Genomic DNA, 13,700 nt, shown 5'->3' with positions numbered 1-13,700 from the left:
GATGGCTAGTTTTCTGAGGACTTGACCATTATCTCAATTCTCGGTGGTCTCTAAATATATCATTGCCCCTAGACAACAGGGAACAGACTAGAAAACATGATTCCCACATTCCCAAGGTTTGGGATGGGTGGTTTTTAGTCACTCATGGGTTATGGATGTTTGCCATAATTCAGGGAATTGGTTACATGTTTTTATTGGTCATGGTCAGGCAGAAAGCTAAACAAAGGAGATTAGATCCAAGGATCTCTTTCTGAAGGGAAAAAAGAGGATATAGCATAGAAATGATGTGATTAAAAGGCAGATTATTGAGTCTACTTTTAAACAACCACTAGTCTCAAACATTTTACATTGGTATGGACTTTTATATATTTATACAAATTTAAGGTTATTTTGTTATACAGTATACATGTTTCTATGCTTGTTTGAGAGGTATTGTACTTATGCAGCTCATTTAAAAAATGTAATATAAGGTTTCAATCCTTGAATGCTATTTAGGATAATGAAGAAAAACAGATTAGTGATTAGTCATCTATAATAATCAAATTTATAGTCATGTTAGGTATGTTTTTAAGGCCAAACAGAGACAAATTTTAAGTAGACAGATGATCTTCAAACACTTAATATTGTTTTAATATTAAAACACAAAGTGTTTAAATAATAAAAGGCTTTTCATGACAGTGAGGTATGTCTGTTCCTGGCAGCACCAATTTACTTCAAAAGAGGATGACCAGCATCAAAGAACCTCTATATAGAGTTTGCTTCCATTTGTGGCAAGGTTAGTCACTGGACAAAGAAATTGCCCTTGCCTCAACTTCTGACAGAATGCTGTCCAAACTGGACAAGCAGGACACAAAAGAAGAAAACTGACAAACTTTGCCAAGACATAGTAGGACAGTCTTTCAAAATTCCTGCTTCATAGAAAAGTCTATCAGATATTTTAGTCCCATAGGCCAGAAATGGGTGCCACAACATTGCAGAGGAAATTTGGGTGACAGTTCAGGTAGCCAGCTGTTTCTGTCATTTCTTAGCTTTGGAAGTTGTTTGCTCTGTACCTCCTGTTTACTCAGGTAATATTATATCCTTCTTGGGTCTTTGATGGGGTTAAAAACTAGATAGTTATAATTATAGATTTGCTCAGTCATGGATACAAAGTAAATTTGAACTCATCAAGAAAGGACAGAAAATGGAGTATGTTCTCTAAATTTGTCAAATACAAATGGACTAGACCTTGTGAATGCAACTCTTACTTTTTATGAGTTTGCACAAAATGATTACTAATTTTTTATTCATTTTACATATCAATCATAGATTTCTCTCTCATATCTCCTTCCTCTACCCTCCCATCTCTCACCCCATCCTCTCCTCCAACAGGGTATATTTTCCCATGGGAGTACAGCTAAAGCCTAGTACATTCAGTTGAAGCAGGACCAAGCACCTCCTGGCTTTATCAGGGATGAGCAAGGTATCTGACCATACCTAATGGGATCCAATAAGCTGGTTCATGCAGGAATAATAAATCTTGATTACACTGCCAGAGGCACCTCAGATTGTCCAAGCTACACAACTGTCTCCCTTATGGAGAGGGTCTAGTCCAGTCCTACGCAGGTTCTATAGCTCTCAGTCTAAAGTTCATGAATTCTTTAGAGCTTGGTCAGTTGTCTCTGAAGATTTCCCCATCATGATCTTGACCCACCTGCTCATATTATGTCTCTTCCCTCTCTTTGACTGAACTCTCAGAGCTCAGCCTGATGCTTGGTTGTGGATCTTTGCATCTACTTCCATCAGTTACTGGATGAAGGCTCTATGATGACCGTTAGGATATTCACCTGTCTGATTACCAGAGTGGGCCATTTCAAGGACCCTCACCACTGTTGCTATTACTCTAATCTGGGGTCATCCTTATGGATTCCTGACAATTTCCCTAGCACCAGGTCTCTCCCTTAACCCATAATGTCTCCCTCTATCAAGATATCTCTTCCATTGCTCTCCCACTCCATCTCTCTCCCAGCTCGACCATCCCATTATCTCATGTAATATTCCAGCTCTCCCCATTCAATCAGCCTTGTGAAACATTTAATATAACTATAGCTTTTTTCACCTGGGAATTTCTGCTTACTCTAAATGTAGAAAACTAAACATATGCTTACTTACTTTGCAGTACTATGAAACATACTTGAGTTATTACTCAAGGCTTCTACCTTCTTTTATCCCCCAAACCACAGCAAAATAGTCTAATTAACAGTGCAATAGCTTTGGTAAATTTTATAAAATTGATTTTTTCACAAATAATTATCCATTATGGGGCTATTTGGATAAATATACTTTATTAAAAATGAGCTCATTTATTCAGATTGCTAAGTTCCATTTGGTGCTGTGCTCTTAAAAGGTTTCACAAAGGTATAATCACTACAGAAAAAAAAAAAAAAAAACACTGTGGAAATGTCCATTGTCCATGAACTACAATGCCCCAATATTTTCCAGGGAGGTAAAAACAACTTCCCCATCCCAGAAGATCTGGGGGACTCTTCTGAGATAATATCTTCTATACATGACAGGGATGTTGCACCTATGAATCATCAACAATATAATTGCCTGCCCAAGTCCAAACTTGTCCCAGTCAATATGTCAACATGGATGGAGGAAGAGTCAGAAGGCTTCACCACTAGTTGAAGAGCAATAGGCTGTCAGTGGCTAGGGATTCAATTTCCCCTAGGATGAGCCAACCCACATAGGTTATCAAAACCTTAGTATCAGGCCTAACCCCACACACATACATGTAATTTGAGAAGAGAATGTGGGAGAGGAACATGGACAGAGTTGCAAGGGAAGAATATGAGGGGTGGAAATGATGTAAAAATAGTGTATTCATGTATGAAATTCTACAAAGAATAAAATTATAGAAGGAAAACTTTCCTACCACCAGGACTCAGCAGCACTTTACTATATAAGTGACTCTATTGTTATTCTTTATTAGAATCTTTGCAAATTTCACAGGCCCAAAACAAATGACAGCTATTTAGATTTCTAATATTCTGCTCTTGTGCATAAGCTAAATGATAGTGTTCACAGCTTTATGCATTCTTTTTATGTGCATGAGAATTCTTTTCCTGAGTTTCCTAAGTTCTTCACTCATTTTCATACTGTTCGTTTCTTTTTCTTGGGGATAAACTTCAAGGATATTTGCATTATTTGTAATATTTGTGAGCAATGGCCCAGTCTTCATCTTTGGATTGCAGAGTGAATATTAAAGAGAGAAATCCATTTGTCTCGCACATTATGAAGATAGCTTATTTATCCATGTTTAGCAACTAAAAAGATAAATTTTACAAATTGCCACACTGTGAGGATAATAGTCTAAAATTGTTATCATCAAGAAAAGCAGCAAGAAACGAAATCAAAACAACTTAATTTTTAAATTTTCTTTCATTTTTTGATTTGTTCCTTTTTTTTTAACTAAAGTCAGTGAAATGTACTTCAGCACCAGTTATATATGTGTTTATACTATTCATATGTTGTCACTTGTTCACTCATTATAATTAATCATATAGAATGAGAAAAGTAATCATTTTTACAACTATTTATTCAGCACTTGACACCAGAAGAGGTGAGTTCTGGAAAAATCAATAAATAATGTAGAGTCTTTCCTTCACTCAGTTTAGAAAAAAAGAGATATAAATTTTAAATTGAATCATATTTCAAGTACCTGCCCTAGAAGCAGTCACACAGTATAACAGGGTTAAAAAGTATGTGCTTGGGAGGGATAAAGTGGCACACACCTCTAATCTCATCACTTGGGAGGCTGAGGCAGAAGGATCTCTGTGATTCCAGGCCAGGCTCATTCACACTCTTGAGAGAAAGAAAAATCATGTGCTTGAGCCAAACTGTTTTGGAACTAAGTTTTAAAAATACAGAATTAATAGACATTAGACAAAGACTGAAGTTAATTGAAGACGAAAAGGACACTAAGGGACAAACCACAGAGGCATGGGGAAAGGCTAGCCTGACATGTCTCAGGCACTTGATATAGCTTGTGTTTCAGTGCGTGCACAAGGAAATACTACTAATGCAGCAATAAATCTTATGATATTATCAAATAATTCAAATCTTCATATACAAACAATAAAATTTTAACTCCTATCGTGGATTTGGGTAACACTTTGCAACATCATGAACAGCCTTTATTTACAAAATACAAATTTAGTAACTGAGTCAAAATATGTTTGAATAGCATCATCGGGATTTGATCTAAAATGATGCCTTTGAATTAAGTCGGGCGATATTGAGGCCTTTTTCACCTGTTAAAATGTATTTCACAAGTGTTGAGGTAGCTAGCTATTAAGCCAATAAATATAGAAAACATGTAATTTATTTTTTAAATGACAAGTACTTTGGGAAATGTGAATGGTTGTTATTAGCAGGTTGACAAGAATATACCAGAACTTCTCTGGGCAAGTAAAGATAAGTAATCATTTTCTCTCCAGGGACTTCATCTATCATTTAAGATCAAATAGAAAATTTATCCACTCTCTTTGAATGAGATAACTGTATGGAAATGAGGTACTGAAGACAGGGGATCAGGGAACAATCAAGCATGTAGCCTTTGGATAGATTAATCTGGGTGAGTAGTTGGATAGGCATGAGTATTAGGAAACCAATTTAAAATGAGGGATATTGTTTCTGCTGCTTGGAAGATGTGATGTGGTGGACCAGCAAGTCCTGATGGTTCCTGTGTGAGACCCCCTCTCCTGATGGAACTTTCTGCAAAGGAACTAACACTATTTATTTCTTACCTGAGCAGAGGTTGTTGGTTCAAATAAATTGTAAGTTATTTTCACTTGCAATAGCAGAAAAGTAGAAAAAGTTATTCCCTCAGTATTTAAACCTTTAAGAAACATATCTAACTTAACAATTGCTGTGAGACTTGTTCCTAATTGAGCTATCGATCCTCATCCTTCAAATAACATATGACTCTCCTAAAGGGAAGAGGAGATCATTTGCCTAATACAGCCCTCTGGAATCTTTGATCTTGACAATAGGGTGTCATTGAAGACAGTGGTATAAGAGATTTGTTTTCCTGTATAAATATAACTAAATATTTAGTCAGGAAAAATAAATCCATGTCATTTAGAGAATAGATTATAGAAGCAAAAATTTCATATAAGTAATGATTAATGACTACATATATGATGATTATACCTAAGTAAAATGTATGAGATTTGTTAAAAGACGTTATATCAGAAATAATTCATATTTATTTTAGAGAGTTGATCACATGGCTACCTTAATATAGCATGATTTTGTTCTAACTGTATAGAGGTTCATTGACATAAACAGAATTTGAATCTGGTGAATTTTAGTGTGTGTTCTTCATTTGCAAGATTTTTATAATAAAGTTAATAAAAGGAGACAGATTTATAAATACATACATGAACATGTGCATATATACACATATACAAACACATACTACACCTATACATATGTGCATATGCTTATTCAATAATTCAAGTTTTAAAATGCCACTTTTGTTAAGGAACTGGCAAAAATGCTACAAAACATTGCTAGCAGAAACATCTGTGCTTAATTTGCATTCCTACTTTCTCCTATGTCCTAATCAGCAAGTCAATGCCGTAAAAATAATGTAGACTAAATTTGTTTAGTTTTTTTTTAAGTTTTTACTTCCCATATTGATGTGTTTTATCTGTTTCTCCAGGAGAGATGTCAAGAAACACATTACTCAACTTTGAAGATATCAAAATCCCACTCTGGGTGATATATGATGGGTGATTAATTCAATTTCAAGGGAAAACCTTGAGTTCTATACCATAACAGGCTGTCCCGCCCTATGTTCTTCTGGAAGGGTTACCTTCACTTGCTTGTGAGAGTGTTTGATCATGCACATTCCTACTCATGTCTAAGAAAAATCTCGTCATTCACAGATTTTTTTTCCATTCGAAAAATGGGAAAACTTTTAATATAGGACATGTCTTTTTTGCATATTTCTTCCCTTCCCATACTGCAAATGCAGCATTCATCCCTTCAGTTTTGAGCAAACATTTATAAAACAGCCAGTTGTGCACTAGGAGCTAGGCTACCTGCCAGAAATAAAAAGCCACAGAGGAACAGGGCAGAAAGGCCATTTAACAACATTCTAATGGGAAACAAAGAGCCTGATAGTAAAACAAAGGTAATTATCATTATTGAGGGTCTGCTATTTGCCAGACAGTGCACACATCTCATTCCAGAACAAGAAAGAAATTGCAAAGGCTTTGGGAGATGGAGAGAAAGAGAGACAGATGAGAGAGAGAGAGAGAGAGAGAGAGAGAGAGAGAGAGAGAGAGAGAGAGAGAGAGGCAGGCAGTGGCTTATAGAACTGCCAAGATCCAGGACAGAGACACTACACATAATAACACAGGAAAGCATATTGTGTACACTGGTATCCGGTTACCTGTGTGAGAGCTTACAATGTCATGGCTTTGATGTCATAAACGGTAGTAAGAGCCACTAAGAAGATGTTTGTGATGAGCAGATACTATGTTGGATTAAAAAGCAGTATTTGTTTATGTGTGGAATACTGTAAATATGCCTGTTCTCTATGAAGTAATGCACCGTAGAGCTGGTTATTCCCCCTTCCATTTCAGTAATATAGTTACAGGATATTCTCAATAACCTAAAACAAGATACATTTAAAATTCAAAATACACAGCTATTCTAACAATAAACCTCCAAATCACCTTGAAAAATTATCACATTCATGAAAAACTGTACATGTGTAACATCTGCATATATGTATGAATTTTCATATACAGGTGTGCATATAGATATGTATAATATTTTTAAGGAGTGGGGAAATGTCCAGAAATAATGGGACATTAACTTTGATATCTATTTTAATTATATTTATTTGCTTTGAATGAATATGTATATGCATTTGGGCATATATGTGACACTATGCATGTGTGGAGTTCTAAGGAAAGTTTTCAGGAGTCGTTTCTTCTCCAAGAATGGAGCTCAGGTTGTCAGGTACCTTTACCTGCTGAGCCATTTTGACAGCCCCACACATTTCTTTACACCTTACTTGAATTCTCTCTCTCTCTCTCTCTCTCTCTCTCTCTCTCTCTCTCTCTCTCTCTCTCTCGTGTGTGGGGGGGGCATACTGGAGTGTCATAAGTGTGAAAGCCAGAGAACATTGTGTGTTATGTTCTTTCACTTTCTGTCTTTTTTCCTTGATATTGATTGTGTCTCTCACTGGACTCGGTGCAAGGCTCCAAGTTCTCTACCCCACATTGCAGTTATAGGTGTGAAGCCATGCCCAGCTTCTTATGTAGATCCTGGAGATTTGAACTCTGCTAATCCTGCTTGCACAGAAGTACTGCAAGCACTGAACCATCCCTTCAACAACTAGAATAGTATTTTTGATATAAAAATATTACTAAGTATAATATAATTAATGTTTACATTTGAAAATAATTCTCAGTTAAGGTAGGGCATTTTATTACTTTTGAAATAGATGTTTTCTTCACAGTAAAGCTTGTTAGTAAAAAGTTTCCCTAAGGTTAAGAAGTGTGAAAATAAAACATGGGATATTGCAGATTTTATGCAACTTGTCTTTCCTTAATCACATCTTTCACTCTTAGACAATGTTGAATAATGTCTAATTACTTTAGATGTGTAATTTAACAGTAGCACATTCTTATATTACACTTTTAAGGATTTCTCAGTCTTGTCACATGTTTAGATGTTTTTAAATCATTCCTGAAGATCTTTTGCATGGGAAAAGCACCAGTCAACTGAATATGCAAACACCAACATTTGTAAATATTTACAAAACCTATTCTTAATAAAGAATTAAAGCTATAGAAAACTCCTGCTACTCAATGACAATGAGTCAACTTAAAAATAACAATAACAAAAATTTTAAAAACTTGTCAAAAAAGTTATATGGAATCCTTCTATTAACTATCAACCTAAAAATCCATATTACATTTAAGTCTGTATATAAACATACTTATATATTTTAAATGCAATTATCCCATCTGGACCAATAGTGCTCCCTCCAAAAGCCAAAGACAATTTAACAAAAACCCTAACACCAGATATTAGAGTCACTTTGAGTTATTGCTCAGAGTTGTCCAAGAGACTCCTAAAACATTACTGCTATTGCTGTTGTCCATGTCTGAGCCCCTAAGATAGAAGTATATCTATCATATATCTATCATATATATCACATATTTCAAATACAGGGTCCAGAAGCCCCTTATCTAGAATTAATCTGAAAGACTCCTTGATGAGAACTGCTTTCATAGTGCCAGAGGTACCATGTAGGTTCTAAAGGAAAGAAGCAACTGTACTACTCAGCTTTGATGCCTATAAACCACAAAAATGACCAGCATAGGGTGGTGACCCTAAGGGTGTAGTAGTGGCACACATTGGTGATGGTAACCAAGAGCTCTCTAATTATACTTAAAACACAGCCAACAAGAAAGGTATTATGCCTTGCACTAAAAACCTACCCAACTACTCAGAGTTGGTGAAATCTTGGATCTTGGAGAAGAACAGACAACCACCACTCTAGTAAACCAGCATAATCCATAATTACATTATAATATTTGTTCTTATACCCACAGAAATGTGTAGTCCTCATTCCTCATCAGGTAAATATATTTTTAAATGGACTGGGACATTATAGAAAACCACAAGCAATCAACATTCATAGCTGTGGAACTCAGCCCTAAAAAACCTATAAAACAGCTCCTGAACCTGTGGCTCAGAGAACATAACTGAATATGGGCAAAAAGATTGTAAGAGCCAGAAGATTAGTGGGTTTGGTGTAACATTTTCTCCTAATAATGGTAAAAGCTCTACCCATAGTGTGATGAACAAAACTGCCTAAACATGAGCTTAACAAGGACGACAACAATTGACATGTTAAGGTATATTGGGGAAAACCCAGTATGCTTCAGCCCTACACAAAGAACGAAAGACCAGTAAGGAATGTTGAGAGATGGAGATACAGTCTTCTTCAGGGAAGATTACATCAAATAACAATCCAACACCAAGTTGTTGGTCCTGAAATTATATATCTACAAGCAAAATTAAATGAACACAGCAAGTTGCATTTATTATTTATGTATATGTAAAAATAATAAAAAAAAGGCACGGCATTTTAGAAGGAAGGAAGAATTGGAGGTGATAGAAGAAGGAAAGGGAAGGGAAATAATGTAATTATAGTTTAATTATACGTAATACATATAAAAACTAAGTGATTAAAAGATCAAAATCTGCCAGATCTAGGTAAAATGTGTTTTTAACTCATAAAATTAATGTTGCCACTCACATGCATTTATATGAACAGCCTAATTAAATTATCAGAGATATTTTAATGAAAGAAATTGGATCTAAGTGAATTATCCTGTGGCAGAACAAAAGGGCAAACCTGGAATCCTTCCTGGTGAATTGCAAGACAAACTTTCAGATTAATTTATAAAATGTCAGAACAAGCTCTGAGAAATATATAGGAAAAGAAAAGCTAGAAGTCTCACATGCAAACATCCCTTAAAAGAACATCCTACTGTGAAGGAGCCTTGAGTGGGGGATTCAGTGGCAGCTGAATCTAGGAAAACGTTCACCAGTTTTGTCAACACTATAAATTACAGAGACTTCAGTTTATTATATTTGGAAGTTATAAACTCTGCTCAAGTAACCAAATAGAAGAAAAACATAAACACATACAAACATATAATATAGAAAATGACATTTAGTTTGCTTTTTTTTTTTTCGAGACAGGGTTTCTCTGTGTAGCTTTGCACCTTTCCTGGAACTCACTTGGTAGCCCAGGCTGGCTCGAACTCACAAGATCGCTGCCTCTGCTCCAGAGTGCTGGGATTAAAGGCGTGCGCCACCACTGCCCGGCTTAGTTTGCTTTTTGATGTGATCTTGTCAGTATAAGGAACTGACAAGGAATTCAAAATAATGTCCAGATGTTGTGATGACCATGATAGGTAGTAAAAATATATATACACAGTGCCCACCATGCCCCTTTGCAGCTGTACTTTGCAGACTATTGCACCAAGAACAAGAATCTGTTTCTCCATCCTTTGAAACAAGCTTTATGAATTGTGTTGATCCTCAGAGAACAAATAATCATACTCTGCCACCTGCAAGCTTGAACCTTTAATGTTTCAGCATGCATTCTGCTTTTGAACTCTGGACACTACCAGATGACCAAACCCAGGCCAGTCTACTACACAAAGAAAGATGTCACCTTGGCGCAGCCAGCACTGTCCTGCCAGGGAGCTCAGATGCATGAGCAGGCCCAGCTGAGATAAATTCTTCCTATTTCATTAGAGCCTCACAGCCGGCCAGAGCTCATGAATAGTGATAAATTGTCATTGTTTTAAAGCACTTGGTTTGGGGTGGCTTGTTAAGGTGCAATAGATAAGCCATTCTAAAACCATTCAAAATCTTCAGTGACACTGGATCCAGGCAATGATGATCAAATATTTCTGAAACTGTAGGTTTATGGTGCCATTTATGTCAGAAGTGATTTTTATAAGATTATAAAAAAGTGTCAGTGAATCTGCATCAAATGTAACATGAAAACATAACTAGTAATAGTTAAAATACATAAAATTTAGGAAAATGTGGCACTTATCTAATGTATGGTGATTTAAAGTGTGTTCTCAGAGATAAGAGCAAGTATATCTAAAAATTTTGGGCAAAATTATTATAGTGTGAACTTAAAGGTGTATGCTGTGCATAAGAAGGAAATACTAATGTATTCAAACAATTATACCAACTATAAATTCAAATTTTTATGTAAATGAAATAATGCTTTTTCTGAAATTCTTAAATCATTCTCTGAAGCAGAAGAGTATTAATTCAAGAAGCAGGGGGTAAAACACCATAAATTCTAATTTCTAACTAATATTAAATTTGCTTTTAATCCTACAAAGGCTTCTCTTATTCACAGCATAAATTGATTAAAAACATAGTTTGCTAATGTAAGTAAAATATTTTAATCTATTCACGATTAATTAAACAATTGCTACAATGTAATGATGTTTCTTGCAAAATATAAAGAAAAAAAATAAAAAATAAAAAAAAAAAAAAAAAAAAAAAAAACATAGTTGCTTGTAAATTTATCTACCTTAGATTAACTGATGTTTATTAAAGCAAATATCAATGAAAAAGGAAAATATATTTTAGAAGAATTTATTTTCAATATATTGGCACATGTTTAATGTGAGAATGTAATCATTGTGCTTTATAAGAAAAAACAATGGCCAAAATCCCAATCCAAACCAAAAATAATCATTTTACCAAAGGTAGTGTTGGGTATCATATTTATTGGAAAGCATGATGTGCCCACGAAGATGAGAGACTCTTAAATCAGTTTGCTCACTAATTTTATCGACCAACCCTTAGTCCATCCCCAAGCACAAAATTGTATTTACAGTCTTGTAGATGACAGTGAACCATACACTCTATTATTATACTCTATATTCTCAGTTTAAGCATGTCTATTCTCACGTGAATGTGTAAAGGACAGCTAAGCAATGGTTCATATTTTTCTTAAATTATTACTGTACAGGTGAATCAATAGAAATATAGATTAGAATTATTTCTTTAACAAAAGACAATATAGAAAAGATCAAATTATAAAGTCTCTAGAAAATACATAGCAAATGTATGATGTTTAAAATTGTAAAGTATTATATAATGTTGTGGCGATAGCTGGCTCACTTTATGTTTACCAATATGGTGAAGTAGTCTATGCATCAGAATGAGGAACCAAGAAGGTCACAAAACAACCTTAAGTCTCCTGTATTTAATATTATTTCCAAAGATACAAAACTAAGCAATATTAAATAACTCAATTCACCCATAAAAAGAAATACTATTTGTCATGATAGCTATCCATCTAGAGGTGAGACCCTATGAGATTTTCACCTTCTGTGCTAGCCTATCTATTAGTATTTGTCATTGCTCAGGTCTTGTTTAGGGAGCCATATTGTTGAGGCATCATGGATAGAGATTCCTTCATTCTTGAATACAATCTCACAGCTGACTTTCTGGTCCTCTGGTTCTCACAATCTTTCTGACCTCCTTTCCCTCACTACTTGAACCTTAGGTGTAGAAGCTATATCATAGATGTATCAGTGGGTGTAAGGATGAGTTTTAGCATGCATTTAGGAATTCTGATGGTTTAGAAAAGTAATAGTAGTATGTTCTCTAAGATCTATGACCTCACTACCCCTGTATAAGTGGCTAGGTTTCCAGTTGAAGGAATGAATTTCCCTATTGTTGACTGTGTCTTGTATCTAATTAGACAGCTGCTGGTCACTATCAAGATATAAGTACCACTATTGTACCATTAGAGACATTATTTTTATTGTTCATAGATTATAAAAACATAGCTTCTAGAAAAGAAAGAAATTGGGATAATGTATTAATATAGGATATGATATCTTTATCAGATGCCTAAGACCCCATGGGAAATGCACATGAGATATAAAAAAGGTAGACATTTGTAGCCAGAGTCTTCCTGCCTTGCCCACAGTCAGGACAAATCCTTGTCACCCGCCAGTCCCACAGCCGCTCAGACCCAACCAAGCAAACACAGAGACTTATATTGCATACAAACTGTATGGCCGTGGCAGGCTTCTTGCTAACTTTTCTTATATCTTAAAGTAACCCATTTCTAGAAATCTATACCTTGCCACGTGGCTCGTGGCTTACCAGCATCTTCACATGCTTCTTGTACTGGGATCTGGCAGCCAGTCCTTCTGCCTTCCTGTCCATTTATTTCTCCTCTCTGTTTGTCCCGCCTATCCTTCCTGCCTAGCCACAGCCGATCAGGTTTTATTTATTGATCAATCAGAACAACTTGACATACAGACCATCCCCCAGCACAGCCAAGTGCAGACCATCTCAGACACCTGCACTCAGGCCCATGGTCCTAATCATCCTCTATGCGGACCTGCTGGGTAACGCCACAAAGAACCCAAGAAGGGCTCCCACAGGACATACAGAACATCCCACAGCAGACATTGTCAATATTGTGTTCATATGAGTCACATATGTAACTCTAATATTTCTGGAAGCTATATTTTAAAAGTAAAAAGAAAAAGCAAACCAACCGTTTTAATAATGTATATTGATGCAAAGTATTAAATGATCAATGATTAATCTAGAATTTTATGTTTTCATCCATTTTAACACTTTTCTTTTGGAACTATATATTTTATATTATTTTTAAGTTTTATCCTTTGATAATTTCATATACAATATTTCCATCACATTCACACCCAATTCCTCCTCCCAATTCCTGTTCCTCCTCCCTAACCTCTCTCCCCTTCTTTGTACCATCTTACTTATTTATTAATTTATTTTTCACAGACTATTTTTGTAGCAGAGATCCTAGTCCTCTGGCTCTCACAATTTTGCTGCAGTTCTCTGTGATGTTCCCTGAACCTTAAGTCTATGGTTTGTGCTGTGAATGTGTTACTTGGAGGCAGGCACTCCATGGTCAGCTGATCTATGCATTTTGACAAGTGCTGGCTTTCCCTAATGGCCTCGGTTTGCTGCAAAAATATGTTTCCTTAATGAGGGGTGAGAGCTATGCTTATCCTTTGTAGGAGAAAATAGAGGCATGATCTGGTGGCCAACCTATCTTGCACATTGTGTTTCCAAATAAGAAG

This window comes from Peromyscus leucopus, chromosome 2 (assembly GCF_004664715.2).
Source record: "Peromyscus leucopus breed LL Stock chromosome 2, UCI_PerLeu_2.1, whole genome shotgun sequence".
Taxonomy (NCBI): Eukaryota; Metazoa; Chordata; class Mammalia; order Rodentia; family Cricetidae; genus Peromyscus; species Peromyscus leucopus.
The sequence above is the reverse complement of the archived record's forward strand: the minus strand, read 5'-3'. Positions refer to the sequence as shown.